Source organism: Melospiza georgiana, chromosome Z, assembly GCF_028018845.1.
Source record: "Melospiza georgiana isolate bMelGeo1 chromosome Z, bMelGeo1.pri, whole genome shotgun sequence".
NCBI lineage: Eukaryota > Metazoa > Chordata > Aves > Passeriformes > Passerellidae > Melospiza > Melospiza georgiana.
This window is the reverse complement of record NC_080465.1, coordinates 71,739,121-71,752,457: the sequence shown is the minus strand read 5'-3', so window position 1 is coordinate 71,752,457 and position 13,337 is coordinate 71,739,121.

Genomic DNA, 13,337 nt, shown 5'->3' with positions numbered 1-13,337 from the left:
TGCTGTCTACATAAACCGAATATACCCCCAGCTCAAAAATGCACACACAGCTGAATTTTTAGGGCAGAGTTACAGATCTTTCCTACTTTCCTGGTGGCAAGGCCAGCATAAAGAGTCCCTAATGTACTCTCTTCTGGGTTGTGAGCTCACAGCTTACCCAGCTGCTTGGGAGGCCATACTCTACACATTTTTGCAGTATTGGAAATTATAGAAAAGTATTGGAAAGTATGGGAAAATACCTAATTATCTAGAAAATACCTAATTATATCTGGAAGTTATCTAGGTAGAATCCTTCCTGCTTTTCAAAGTCAGAACAGTTTTTCATTCCAGCGTGGAAGTTTTGCTGCAAAATGACTTTTGTGTTTTTATAGCTGATCCAGATCAGGTTTATCATTAGTTTAAGATTTTCCAAACATGCTCTCCCAACTCCTTCTCCTCCTCCCAGGCTACCAGCAGTCTGCAAAAACTTGTAACAGCCACAGAGGGATCTTTTACTGAGGCTGTGCAAAAGAATTTTCTGAAGCAGTCTCTAGCTACTCTCATACCCATTCTGCTTATGTACCGGGGATGAAAACTATAGGAAATCCCAGTCTAGACCTAAATTCCTAAGCAACTTCTTTTTTTTGTTGACTTTGAAAAAGAAACTACATTTGAGTGATGTCTTTAGAGCAATTACAGAGGTCCATCCAGTGTCATCTGTGTCACTTGCACATTTTTTTTTATTATTGCTTTTAAAAACATTTACAGAAACACTTGAACCTAACCACAGTCATCAAGCATTTGTCTCTCCCAGACTGTTACTCCTCAGAGGCAGAAGATGGACTGATGGAAGCAGATCTCAGCCTATGGAAAGACCAGGAGTTGTGCCTTACAGGTCTAAGTTAATCACAGCACCCAAATCGCAATGCTTTTTATCAGCAACCAGGATAAACATGAGGTTTCTATTAAAATTTTTCTTTGGAAACATCAGAGTTTATAAGTAGAAGACAAGTCTGTCATGATCAAATTGACATTCCCTCACAAAATATTTCCTCTTATTAAAAAGTTTGTAATTTTCGAAGTGAATTCTGTTCGAAGGTAAGAAGCAAACCAAGCAAAGAATATGACTATATTTTGTATTCTCCTACTATTGCAAAAAATCCTAGAACTTCTACAGCTGTTTGCAAATAAATAAACAAAAAGATAAAGATCTACAGGGGGAAAAAAAGAGATGGATGTATTTTTATAGTTACGAGGTGAACTGTGAACATTCAATCTCATCACAGATGTAGCCTGTATTTCACAATCTTTCTCAGTTAACCTTTTACCCAGTCCAATAACTTGCAAGAAACTCACACTCATGTCCTAGAAGGATATCCATATGCCTTGAAAATTCCTTTTTGGATTTGTGCTAGATCCTAGGGGACAGCAACTACTTTCCTCTAATGCCACATCAAATCAGTCTGAAATATTATTGTAATTTACAGAAATTCAGAGGTCTCCTTTCATTGGTGGAACCTTGTAGATAAGGTTTAATATGAATGCAACTGAGTCTCAAATGCATAAATAACTAAAATTCCATGTATACATAAGGAGAGCTGTAGTGCTAGTGGGGAACTGTGTTCTGTTCTATTGCGAAAACTGTGCCGACTTTGGCCTACCAGAAAATGGTAATTTATCTTCAATTTTGATATTTTGTCCACATTCCTCTTACCTTCAGGGCTTGCTCAAGTGCCCTTCTGCTTTCCAAGGTAATTAATGGGGGAAGTGAGGAGATCTGTGCTCCAGAAAGGTGGTATGCTCTGGGAAGGGAGTATATTTTGAGGAGGGATAGCGTGGAAAATTAGTCAGAAAGACATGAGCTTTCTTTTTTTCTGATTGTCAGCTCTACAATATAAGGCTTCTCATTGTTGGGGTACTCATATTTGGGTGTAACTCTAGATGTATTAATTAAAACATAGTCTTCAAAAAGGTCAGTTCATTATCTGCAGCTTAGAAAATCTGAATCTCATTGTGAAAGCTGCCCTCTCTGCCACAGTGCCTGGGAAGAAACAATGGATGGAAGGAGAGAGAAGGGAGGAGGAGAGAGAGGCAATATCAAAACAAGAGTGGGACAAACAGAGGCAAACAGAAGAGAACAAACTCCACAGGGTAAAGAAAACACAGGTCATGGAAGAGGGCAAAGGGTTGAAGTGGGGAGTGTAAAGAAAAAAATTAAGACAAACAGAGAGCAAATGGGCTGCAGACTGAAAAACAAAAGGTGTGGGGGAGGGTGGTGGCGAGGAGGAACTAGAGTAACTTATTGAATCCATTATTGTCACTACAGAAGTCTTTTTAAAAAACCCTGATGAATGCAAGGTCCTCTTAAAAATTTACACATGTAATTTATTTATTTATTTAGATGCACAGCTATGAAACCCAAATCATACTCTGATCACTGAAGAGAACTGCCAGCATAAATGATGTTTAATGGCTGGTCTTGACACAAGTAAGGATATCCTGCATTCCTGATTTACAGCCCTGAGGAAATAGACTATGAAAGAATCTTATACACCGAATTCCAGTTTAACATACACAGCCTATATATCCAACAGAAACACTGAATGTTCTTCTTATATTCTTTTGTTATGGATTTAAACTCAGAGCAATAGAATCATAGGATGTGTTCCTGTGGATGAAAATTTAAATTAAACCTAAATTGGTCCTATTGATAATCTATCTATAGAGTTCAACATGCCACTGCTTGGAGATATGATAAGAAGCACTCAGTCTCTTAAGCACATCTTCAGAGTACTTCTGCAGCAGGGTGAGGAAAACCTTAGAATAATGCATTTATATGAAATAAAAAGATTGTAGAGTGTGACTATGTGTTGGAGTGCTTCTGACTAGACATAATACACACACCACCACAGGTTTTAGGTATTTTTCAGCCATTTATGCATCACATTCTTATATTTATAATCAGTTCTATTTTAGTATAACTGTTTTCTTCAGAAGAAGCTACCCAAGTAAATGTTTGCAGGACTGGTCCTTAACTGATTTTAGTATCAATTTCAGTTCTGGCCATCTGTTTTTTTCATTCTAACTCTGTAAATGAATGTCTGTCCTTTGAGAATTTCAAGAAACAGAAAGTAACAATCAGCCTCTTCTGCAGTTCCAGACTAAATACTCTAACAATTATTAGTTGATGGGATATGCAGTAAAAAGAATTCTTACTGACAGTATAATTTATAAGGATAATTTGCTTTACCTAAAAAGTATTATAACATTTCTGTGCAAAGATGTGGCTGGCTTAGCTGTGTGCTTAGCCAGTTTTGAGCTGGTCTTTGGTGATGCAACCTAACCCAAAGAACAAGCACATAATCAGATAAGTAGCTCTGTGTTAATGGTACGTCAAGATTGTGGATTATTAGGGTTTCCACTTAATTTATTTTGTTTTGAAGACCACAGATTCCAAGCTGGCAAGTAAAGAGAATTAAAAACCCACAACCAATGAAAAGAAGCTTTCAAATCTGCCATCTATACTGGTATGGCTGGAATGCTGGTGAAGGATACAGTCAGGAACTTAGGATTCAGTGCTTGCTCAGCTTTTGTTAGCACTGCCATAATTAGTTTTAATAATGAGATAATACCTAAGGATCCAGCCTTTACTGTTACTGGGAGCTGTAACCATTTAAAGGGAAACAGAGCTGGGTCCTCAACCAGGGACCTATGAAATATTAGCTAAAGGAAAGAATGGAGCATATGGGTAGGTTCTTATTTACACCAAGACAGGAAAAGCAGTAAAAAAATGTAATTGGATCCACTTTGAAGGAATATAAAAAGCAGTAGATAATACAAATCATGGCTGTAATGAGAAGATAATAAATTGTGTTAGATTAAAATGGCACTAAATTCAGATTTTGTAATTTTTTGTAATTTTTTCACGAAATTATTGATGAATAAATATCCTCAGAGAACAAAAGTGTTGATGCAATTCCATACACAGCAAGAAGTCCACAAAGCAGAACTCTGTGCTAATCTCCTTACCTTGAGACTGATCACAAATGGACAGTAAGCTGAAGGGAAGAGACTGTTCTCTGACTATCCAGGAGAGAAAAAAAGTGGGAAAAAAACCAAATCAAAATACAAAACACAAACCAAACCAAAACCACAAAAAAAAAAATCTCAAAGCAAACAGAAGCATAAACAGTTATAAATTGTATAATATTTCTTACTGAGGTCAGGTAAAAATTGCAACATAATTAAGGAATTTTTTTAATACAAATTTTCTTAGTTCAATTTCACCATTCATGAGGTACACCACATTGTTCACTAACCTGCTGGACTAGTGAAGCACAAAACCATTCCTGATGCATAAAAGCTTCTTTGGAGAGCAGGAATATATGGAATTTTGTGCTGCTTTGTGGATTAAATTCTGCTAAATACTGATGGCAATCTCACTCCACCATGAACTGAACTGAGACCTAAATGCCTACTGGCATGGCAAGGATTCAATTTCATTTGATACAGCTCTCATGCATGTGTACCATGCAATCCTCCCTCCTCATGTGCAAAGAGAGGACTTGTTCAGGTATTTGCTGTAGTGTACAAGATAATGAGAATGCCCTAGTTGGTTCCTAAACTGGGTTAGAGTAATCACACTTAGAATAAGTCAGGAAGCTTGTATGTGTCCGCATAAACGCTGTGGTTTCGTGTGGCTACAGAGTTAATCTCCCATCATTTTAGTTCGACTTGAAGAGCAGCTTTGGTGCACATGAATCACAGAATCAGCTGAATTGGAAGGGACCCTCAAGGATCATCAGGTCCAACTCCTGGCCCTGCACAGGACGCCCCAAAAGACACACCCTGTGCCTGAGTGCATTCAAACACCTCCTGACCTCAGTCAGGCTGGTGCCGTGACCACTGCCCTGGGGAGCTGTTTCAGGGCCCAGCCACCCTCTAGGCGAAGAACCTTTTCTTAATATCCAACCTAACCCCCCCTGACACAACTTCAGGCCCTTCCTTACTCCCTGTCACTGGTCACCACAGAGCAGAGATCAATTAGATTCAGAAGAAGCTCCATCCCAAATACCTATTAAACATTCCAGCTCCTTGGAGGCATGGAAGGAGGAGAGTATAGTGGTCTAAATCAGAAATTTGCTCTTTAGATGTCTTTGAACCACCTGCGTTAGGGACAGTTTGCTCAGGGGACAAGGGCAAATGCTGTCAGAAGGAAAAACTCTCAGCTAGTGTAGTGAAACTATGGGGGCCTAAGCCTCAAATATCTTGGCATTGGCAGTGATTTTCCCAGCTGGGGAGGTGTATCTCACTGAGCCCTGCTATTCGTTGTATCGTATCCATTCCTCATTGATGGAGAAAATGTCTGATTTGACATATTTTGAAGGACAGCATGCAGGACACTCAGGTTCCTGAAATTGAGAGCTGTGCCTTGGGAAGGTGTGGTGGTGAGAGAGAAAGGTGAAGGGAAGTTCAAAAGCTGCATGAAATCTCTGGCAGAAATAAAAGTGAACATGAAATTCAAAGGCAAAACTGCCATTCCAAAGGGAATTTCTCATTCCATTAGTTAGATTAATAAAAACTCTCAGGGCAAAGGGATCTATTTGCTTTCTCCAGAAAATACAGTACTTCAAGCAAATGTCTCAAAGCACTGGTTGTGTTGAAGGATGAAGTCGGTACCAGAGACTGAATCTTCACCAGTTTATCTCTCATTCCAACAAGATACTATCTCACTGCAGCCTTTGAACAATGCATCATCCTGATATAATAATAGTGAATATGATTCCAATTTCATCCTGCATACTACTTCATATACAAACTGGAGTTAGAACATCAGATGCAGGATTCTGGAATAAACAGCAAGGCTGAATTTAAGAGTGATTCAATGTAATTGTGATGTTTTGACCTGAATTGGAACTTGTTGGATATCTAATGAGAGAAGGAGAAGTTTATGAAACTTGATCCAAAAAAGAAGAATAACAGAGGCTAAGCTCAGCAGGAAATCAGTTCTGGAAAGAGATCAAGTATGGGCCTAACTAATGACAGAAAATACAAATATATCCAAATACAATTATTTTAGCATCTTCATTTAAAATATTTGCAAGTAATAACTTTAGTATATAATTTAGTGATCTGGTTTAAATATGGTTCCTCAGGAATAGTTGCCTGGAAAAAATTAAGTTGTGGAGTTTGAGAGGCTTATTTGATAAAAGGGGGAAGGTGACCTACACTTCTTTTAAAACAAAATGACAGAAAATGATGGTTTAAGAACCATTTTGTAAGCTTTCATGTGCACAAATATTCTCAAAACTCTTACTTTCTTTGAATTTTCTAAAGAAAAAACTCTTGGTTTTGCATATGATTGCAGAAGAAAATACTGAGAAAAGGCAATAAAATTACTTTAATGTACTCAGTTTTTATTTCATTCCAACAACCACCATCTAATGTTCATAGAAACAAAAGTGTACTGTACCCATCTGTCTCTAGTCTTCTGCATCGTATTGCAGCTATAATTTTGTTACTCAGTTACTTAAAATGCAATTGACAACATCCTTACTGCTAATATGGATGTTGCAGTGTTTATTTGCAAAGACCTGTTTCCAAATTGCAGAGTAAAATAAAACGACAAGCAAGTACCGAAGCAAGCAATTCTTTCTTAATTATTCTTGTGCTTTATTATTACATTTTATTGTAAATGGCTCCATTTGTTCCAGTAATAATTTCAACCTGAGGCTATGGTTTCTTGTCTTTTTTTTTTTTTAATGTACTTAAAAAGTGATCCATAAACTGTACCCATATCTCTTGATAATCGTATTCTTACATTCAGGGCATCAGAAGTAGGGCAGTTGATTGGAAACAAATGTTCCAAATGGCTGTATTTAATGATTCTTATTAATCCTGAAATTGAAGGAATTGAAAGGAATTGAAAGGAATTGAAAGGAATTGAAAGCAGCGCCAGATTGTCAGCTGGGCTCTCACTGTCGCAACCAGCAAGAACAGACTTTGGTGCCCAGGGCAAAAGCTAACAGGTTCCAGAGTCAGGCTCTGTATTTCCACAGAGGTCAGTACCACCAGAACCTTTTGTAAAATCAGATCCCTCTGCACAAGTGGCACTCTTGAAAAAGGAAAAAAGAAGCTTTTTTTTTCCTCATTTCTTGGGCAGCAGTTCAAGATAAATGTTCTTTCCTCACAAAGAACTGGTAGGAGCAAATTGAAATCTGTATGTTCTCTTTATTGAAAGACAACAATACAATACAACAGTAAGACACTCGAAGATTTTGCTGATCCCAGTTAGGAGTTGAAGACAAGAGCCTTAACTTCTAGAACTCTGCACACCATCAGTTACAATAGCCCATGGTTTCAAGGTAATTATTGATGGATTTGGGCGTAGCTAGGCATCTCTCAGCACAAACAGGATCTGTGTTAAATCTGAGCACATCTAACCGGGCATCAGATCAACACATCCACCACATGGTGTTTACACTGCCGTGCACAAGGAACCTAGTGGTTCCTAGAAAATAAAGGCTTGTGGTATGTTTGGTTTAACTGGAAAGTAGCAGATGGGTTTGCGTTTCTCTCACTGGGAGAGAAGAGTAATATTTGGCCTAGACTCAGTCACAGACCCTTGAATTTCCACCTGGTTGTGAAGGATGGGCGAGTGTGTGGGAAGGAGAAGGGGTGATCAGCTGGCCGGTGACCACTGACCACTGGACACAACCCTCACAGAGGATGATGTGATCCTGTGCATCATTCCATGTCAGGCAAGTTGTTTCTTCACTCAGGGCCAGAGGAGCCTGCTAAATAGATGAAGTTACTTTGGCATTAGGCAGTGAAGTGCTGGAGACTGACTATTCAAGCAAAAGATTAGGCACACAATGTAAAACTGTGAGAATAGAGGACATTTCAGCAATGCATTGTAGAGATACATGATATTGCATGTGAGAAAAATTCCACCGGACAGAAAAATCACTTTAAAGAAATAATTTCCAGAAATTATTCAATGACTTCTATTATGACTTCTATTATGACTTCTATCTATGAGTAGAGTGAACTTATACTCTGGATAATGTGGCTTTGGCATTTTTAAAATTTGATAATGCCAAAGCCAGACCTCATCACTTCATGAAATTCTGACCTCAGGTCCATATTTATAAACTTCTAAGTACAATTGTATTCCCCTGTGATGTTCTGATTTGCCACAATCTTTAAGGACTGCTACACCATATTAAAGATTTACTCTCACTCCTTTGTTTGCTATTTATTTGGTGGTAATTAGATGCTTCGTTTGTAGAAGTCCTTAAGAAAAGCCTCTCTGCTGGTGCAGGATTACCTGAGATTTATATCTGTCCTTGTGCAAAGTGCAGAAATCTCCAATGTCTCCACACTAAATCACAGTCTTAAACTTGGATCCCATCCCACTTTCCAGCCCTTTGATATTTTCTCTTGTGATCCAGGATAAATGCTGTAGCCATGTCTAAGAAATAAAAAGGAATGTCTGACACTCATTTACACCAATCCCAGCAGGGGCCTTTAAATGCAAATATGAATGCAACCCAAAGTTTGATTTTCATGATACAGTAGAAAGAATCCTTGGATTTTCTTTCCTCTTTTTCTTTTTATACAAGTTTTAATATGGTTTGAAATCCTCTGCATCAGAGAAGCATTTTACAAAACAAAACAGATGACTGAAAAAGTGAGATTCAGTTTCTCTGGAAATGTAAGGAAACCTCTTTTCCAAAACCTGGAAGAATGTCAATGAAGATATAATGCATAGGGTTTTGAACCTCCACAACAAAATCAGCGGCAGAAATTTTGTCATGGGAATATAGCATGGGACAGAACAGGAGTTTCAGGTTGCTGATGCCAAGTGCATTAAGAAATCCTGTGAAGAGCAAAGACAAAAAATAGGCAGTTTGAAATGCCATTTGCAAGGTGCTTGGCTTCTCAGTAATGCAAATAGTCATATAAAATATGCAGGAATGTGGTTTTTTCAGGTTTGAATGGGAAGAGGAAATTGATTTACAAATTCTTACTGGAATAAGAACCTTAGACCAAGACTAAAGACAAAGCAACTCTCTGCACTCCTGTGTGGAGTGTATGCGGCATGCAGCTGCCTCTTTCTGTGGGAACTGCTTTGACTTTTGTGCTATTACAACATAATCAAGGTGCTCAACAGTGTAATTAAATACCAGGAATTTTGCTCTTTAGTGATCCTCAGATTAGTATAATCTTCTTCATGGTTGGTCTTGGGCAACTGGCTTTTCAGGACTTCAGTGGTGTACCTTCAAAGGGCCCTTTATATTTGTGGAGGGGTGGAAGTCAGCTCTGCTCAAGGTGTGCTCTCCCTGTCTGTGGTAGTCTGGTGGCTTTACACAGGTGTTCCCATCTGGCTTTTGAGAAATCTCAGCCCTCAAGCTTTCAGGGAAACCTCTAGATGCAGGGTCTGGGTAGAGGATTTTCTCATAAGTGATCCTGGTTCGCATCTGTATCTGTGGGGCCAAGCAGCGAGGAAAATCTTCCTCTTGCTTGCAGAAGAATGGAGAAAACATGAGCACACCCATATGCACAGAATTCCCATGGCCCTCTGCAAGAGAGGTTGAAGCAGTCCTAACTCAAGGACAAAGCAGTAGATGCTACACATAAACAGGAATTATGGTACTGAGACCTGAAATACAACCTGTTGATTCTGGGATAGCCTTTCAACAAAGCTTTGTTCTTTACCTCCAGAGCTCTTGATGTCTGTTTGGTCAGTTGTGTTTCTGCTTGATGAGCTTTTCTATGGGAAGAAACAAAACACTTTTTCCTTTTTAAATTTTAAAAAGCATAGATGCTCTGCCATTTCAGGCACAGTCTGTTTGTGTAAGGAGTGTGTAATTTTCTTTTATTGTTTCCAAAAACAAACACTTGGGCTTATACTTTTAAAATATTTTCAGAATTAAATATGTTATGGAGTAATTCTGAGGCTTTGTGGGAAATCTGCATTAAATCATCAGGACCACTTCATGGAAAGCAAAGCTGAGCTTGTCTCCACCAGGAAGATATACAAAATAAACTTATTTTACATTGGACATTGGTGAAAAGGCCAAAATTTTTTTCTCCTAGTTAAACCTACATAAATCACTTTCATATCAAAGACACTAACATGCAAGCACAGATTTCCATAATAATGTGAGAAAGAGAAAAAAAAGAAGGCAATCTTTACTCTTTGTACTTAAGAAGGATTGAATTAATTCCTTTTGTATATTCCAGTAGCTACAAACTAAGATGAAAAGTATAACCACAGTCAGATAATGTCCTTTCTCTCACAGGGAAAGAACAGTAAACAACGTTTCTGCTCTCTCCTAAGTGGAACATCTATTCAGTCCCACTCAGGTAAGGCTGCTTTAGGGCTGGCTCTCCAGGGTTCACCTCTCTCTGCTGCAAAACCACTGAAGGGTTTAGCAGCAGTAACACAGACAGCCTGGCCTCCTCCCTCGGCTCCTGATTCCTGCTCCCATGGCAGAGGAGGAATATTCAGATTTAAAGGGCAGCCCAGCCTCACAGTGCCACTTGAGGCCACGGCAAAGCAGGACCCTGTGGTGCAGGAAGAATCACAAAGGCAAAACTTCACTGGAGCTGTCCAAGATATGTCACCTGGGACTGTGAAGAGGCCAAGTTATAAACAGGGGCTCCTTGCAGAAAGATGTGCAAAGGTGAGTGCAGGTGCGAAAACCATGAGAAAGAGGAATGGTTGTTGGAGGGAGAGGAACTCCATCTTGAAAGAGAAAGTTGAAATAATCTAGATAATTCCCTGCAACCATTCCTGGATTTTTCCTTCACTCTTTGAAAGTTCAGTTCAAAGTAAAAGAAGTCCCTAGGTATGCTTTCCTCTCTCTGAAGATTCTGTCTCATTTAAGAGCCTAGTTTGAGCAGATCGAGTTGTGATCTTTTTCCAGTTCCACTTTCAGTGTTGTCCTCTGGTGTTGACCCTTTCAGGCTCATTGCTGTTGCTATATGAAGAGCATGGAAACAGTAAAGGCAAAAAATTCCCAACCAAGTTTTCTAAACATACCATATTGTGAAGAGGCATCAATCACCTCCTTTCTGTGCTAACAAGTTATTAAAAAAAGAAATTGCTCTGGTGGAAGCAGATAAAAATGACACTTTTTAACGTCTTGCTTGTTACCACAGTGATTCTTGCATTTATGTGGGACATCTGCTGCAAAGAATGATGAAAAGTACTTTACTGTAGGCAAAGAACAGTCTAGAAACAAAATCATGTCTTAAAATGTAAAGCTAAACTTTCTTTAAATTGCATTTCAGTGAAAAATAACAGCCAGGATTAGTAAATCGAACTATATTCCAATTCAAAATAGTCAAACCAGGACCAGTCCAACAAGGGAACTGAAAATGCAGCACTTAGAGCTTATAGAACAGGTTTAGGCTGCTTGAAAGGATAGCAGGAAGTAATCAGGCAGCTCAGGAGTGTGATTTCCTTTGCAAATGACTTCTGGGTGGAGATGTGGCCAGTGCTTTTTGTTATAATAAAGGCAGTAGCCAGAAGCAGGGAGGAAAAAATTAACTAGCCAGGAGCAGCATTAAAAAATTAACCATGACAAGGTAAGCTAATTAGCAGATGCTATCAAGATAGAGTGATAAGATGTGATTAAAGACATCTTTAAGCCACTTCCAGGCCTCTCCCTTCTGGAGAAGTGGCTAGGAATGCAGAGGTGGTTTCATTACACCCTCGCTGTGGGCAGCCAATTCCAAGTCCAAACCGACTGCACCCTCTCACATTTTCCAGGAGGCTGAACAGAGGAAGGTATCTTGCTCCCCCATCCTCACATCATGCCTGCTGCACAAACGACTGGAGGGGCATGGCAAGGGTGTCACACAGCCAACAAGTTAATATTTAGATTTTGAGGGAAGCTGCTTGTGTAGGATGTACTTTACCTTACAGATTTAGTTGTCTCCAACTAGCTAACAATTTATGTCAGCTTATGGTGAGCATTTAATGAAACTCTCAAAGAGTTGTGTTTGCCCCAGAGTAGAAGCACAGGTGGAAAAATGTGACTATGGCAGAGCACCGTAGCACAACGAGGGCAAAATTTGGAACAGAGCTGAGCTCATCCGGCTCCCAGCTTTGTCCTCTGCCTGCAGAGGCTCCAGCCACAAAATTACATAGGAGTGCTCTGAATAAAAAGCAATGACCAGCCCTTGGAAGGGGACCCAAAAGGGGGCTCAGGAAAGAAGAGATGAAAGGACAGCCTTCCATGCAAGGAGACTAACCCAGAGGGCAGGTACGTTCACAGACACAGATCAGTTTGGTTTAATGCATTCAAGCTTGCTCCCACAACACACCCGAAAGCCTTTATCTTGGTCCACAGCTTATATGATTAACAATAGTTCCCTGGTAAGTAGTAAACATGGTACTTTCCACTTCTCAAGAACAGAAAGTTTTATGAAGCTATAGACGGAGGGTACTATCAGTTATTTAGGTGTCATTTTATATGTGAACATCCCATGCAAACATACCCAAACTCCATCTTTATTATATAGTGGCATTGAGAACAGTAATAAAAATCATATTTGGTCAAAATATGCAAATGCAAGAGATAATGACTAACTAACATTTTTAGGTTAGTCACACGTGACTACACAGACCTTTACTGGTGTTGCTGTATGTAGGCAAGAGACTTTCTAACAATACTGTACACATGTAGTTGGCTTTAAAAAAATAACAGGAATTAAAGATAACTCATTAGCAAATGGAACATATTTTGTATCTGATGAGCTAGCATTGCAGGGAAAGTTTGATTTTCCTGTTTTTATTGGTTTTCTGCAAATTAAGTTCTTATAATTAACTATATTAGATTAATATTTTGGGGTGTGTCTTTTTAATAAAAAAAAAAAAGAAACAGTGCTGGCACAATGATGGCTGTTCTCAGACATAAAACACATGCAGAACAAATTGACAAAGGTAAGGGCTGCAGATTAGCAGAGCAAAGTATACTTCTGGTGATAATCAAGTGTATTTGTTTAATAACAATACTTGCCACTATTACAATAATCACCTAAAGTTTTGAAGTGCTCATTTCCTCCCTGTACTGTTTGCCACTTCAGGAGGTGTGGATACTTTGAGAACAGAGAAGATAAGAGCGATCACAGAGATTAAAAGAGAACTTCTTAGTCAGGGAGCCTAGTTGTGGTCAGTGGGACCAGTAGATGGAGAGCAGCTCAGGCAGGACATTATGGGAAGCAGCTCTGGTAGGACTCTTGTGGTGAGATGGGAGTCAATGGTCACTTAACAGGTTAACTCATAGGCAAAGTGTGCAAGGTCTTGCAGAGGTGGTGTTTTTAGTGAGATATTGCCAAGTATT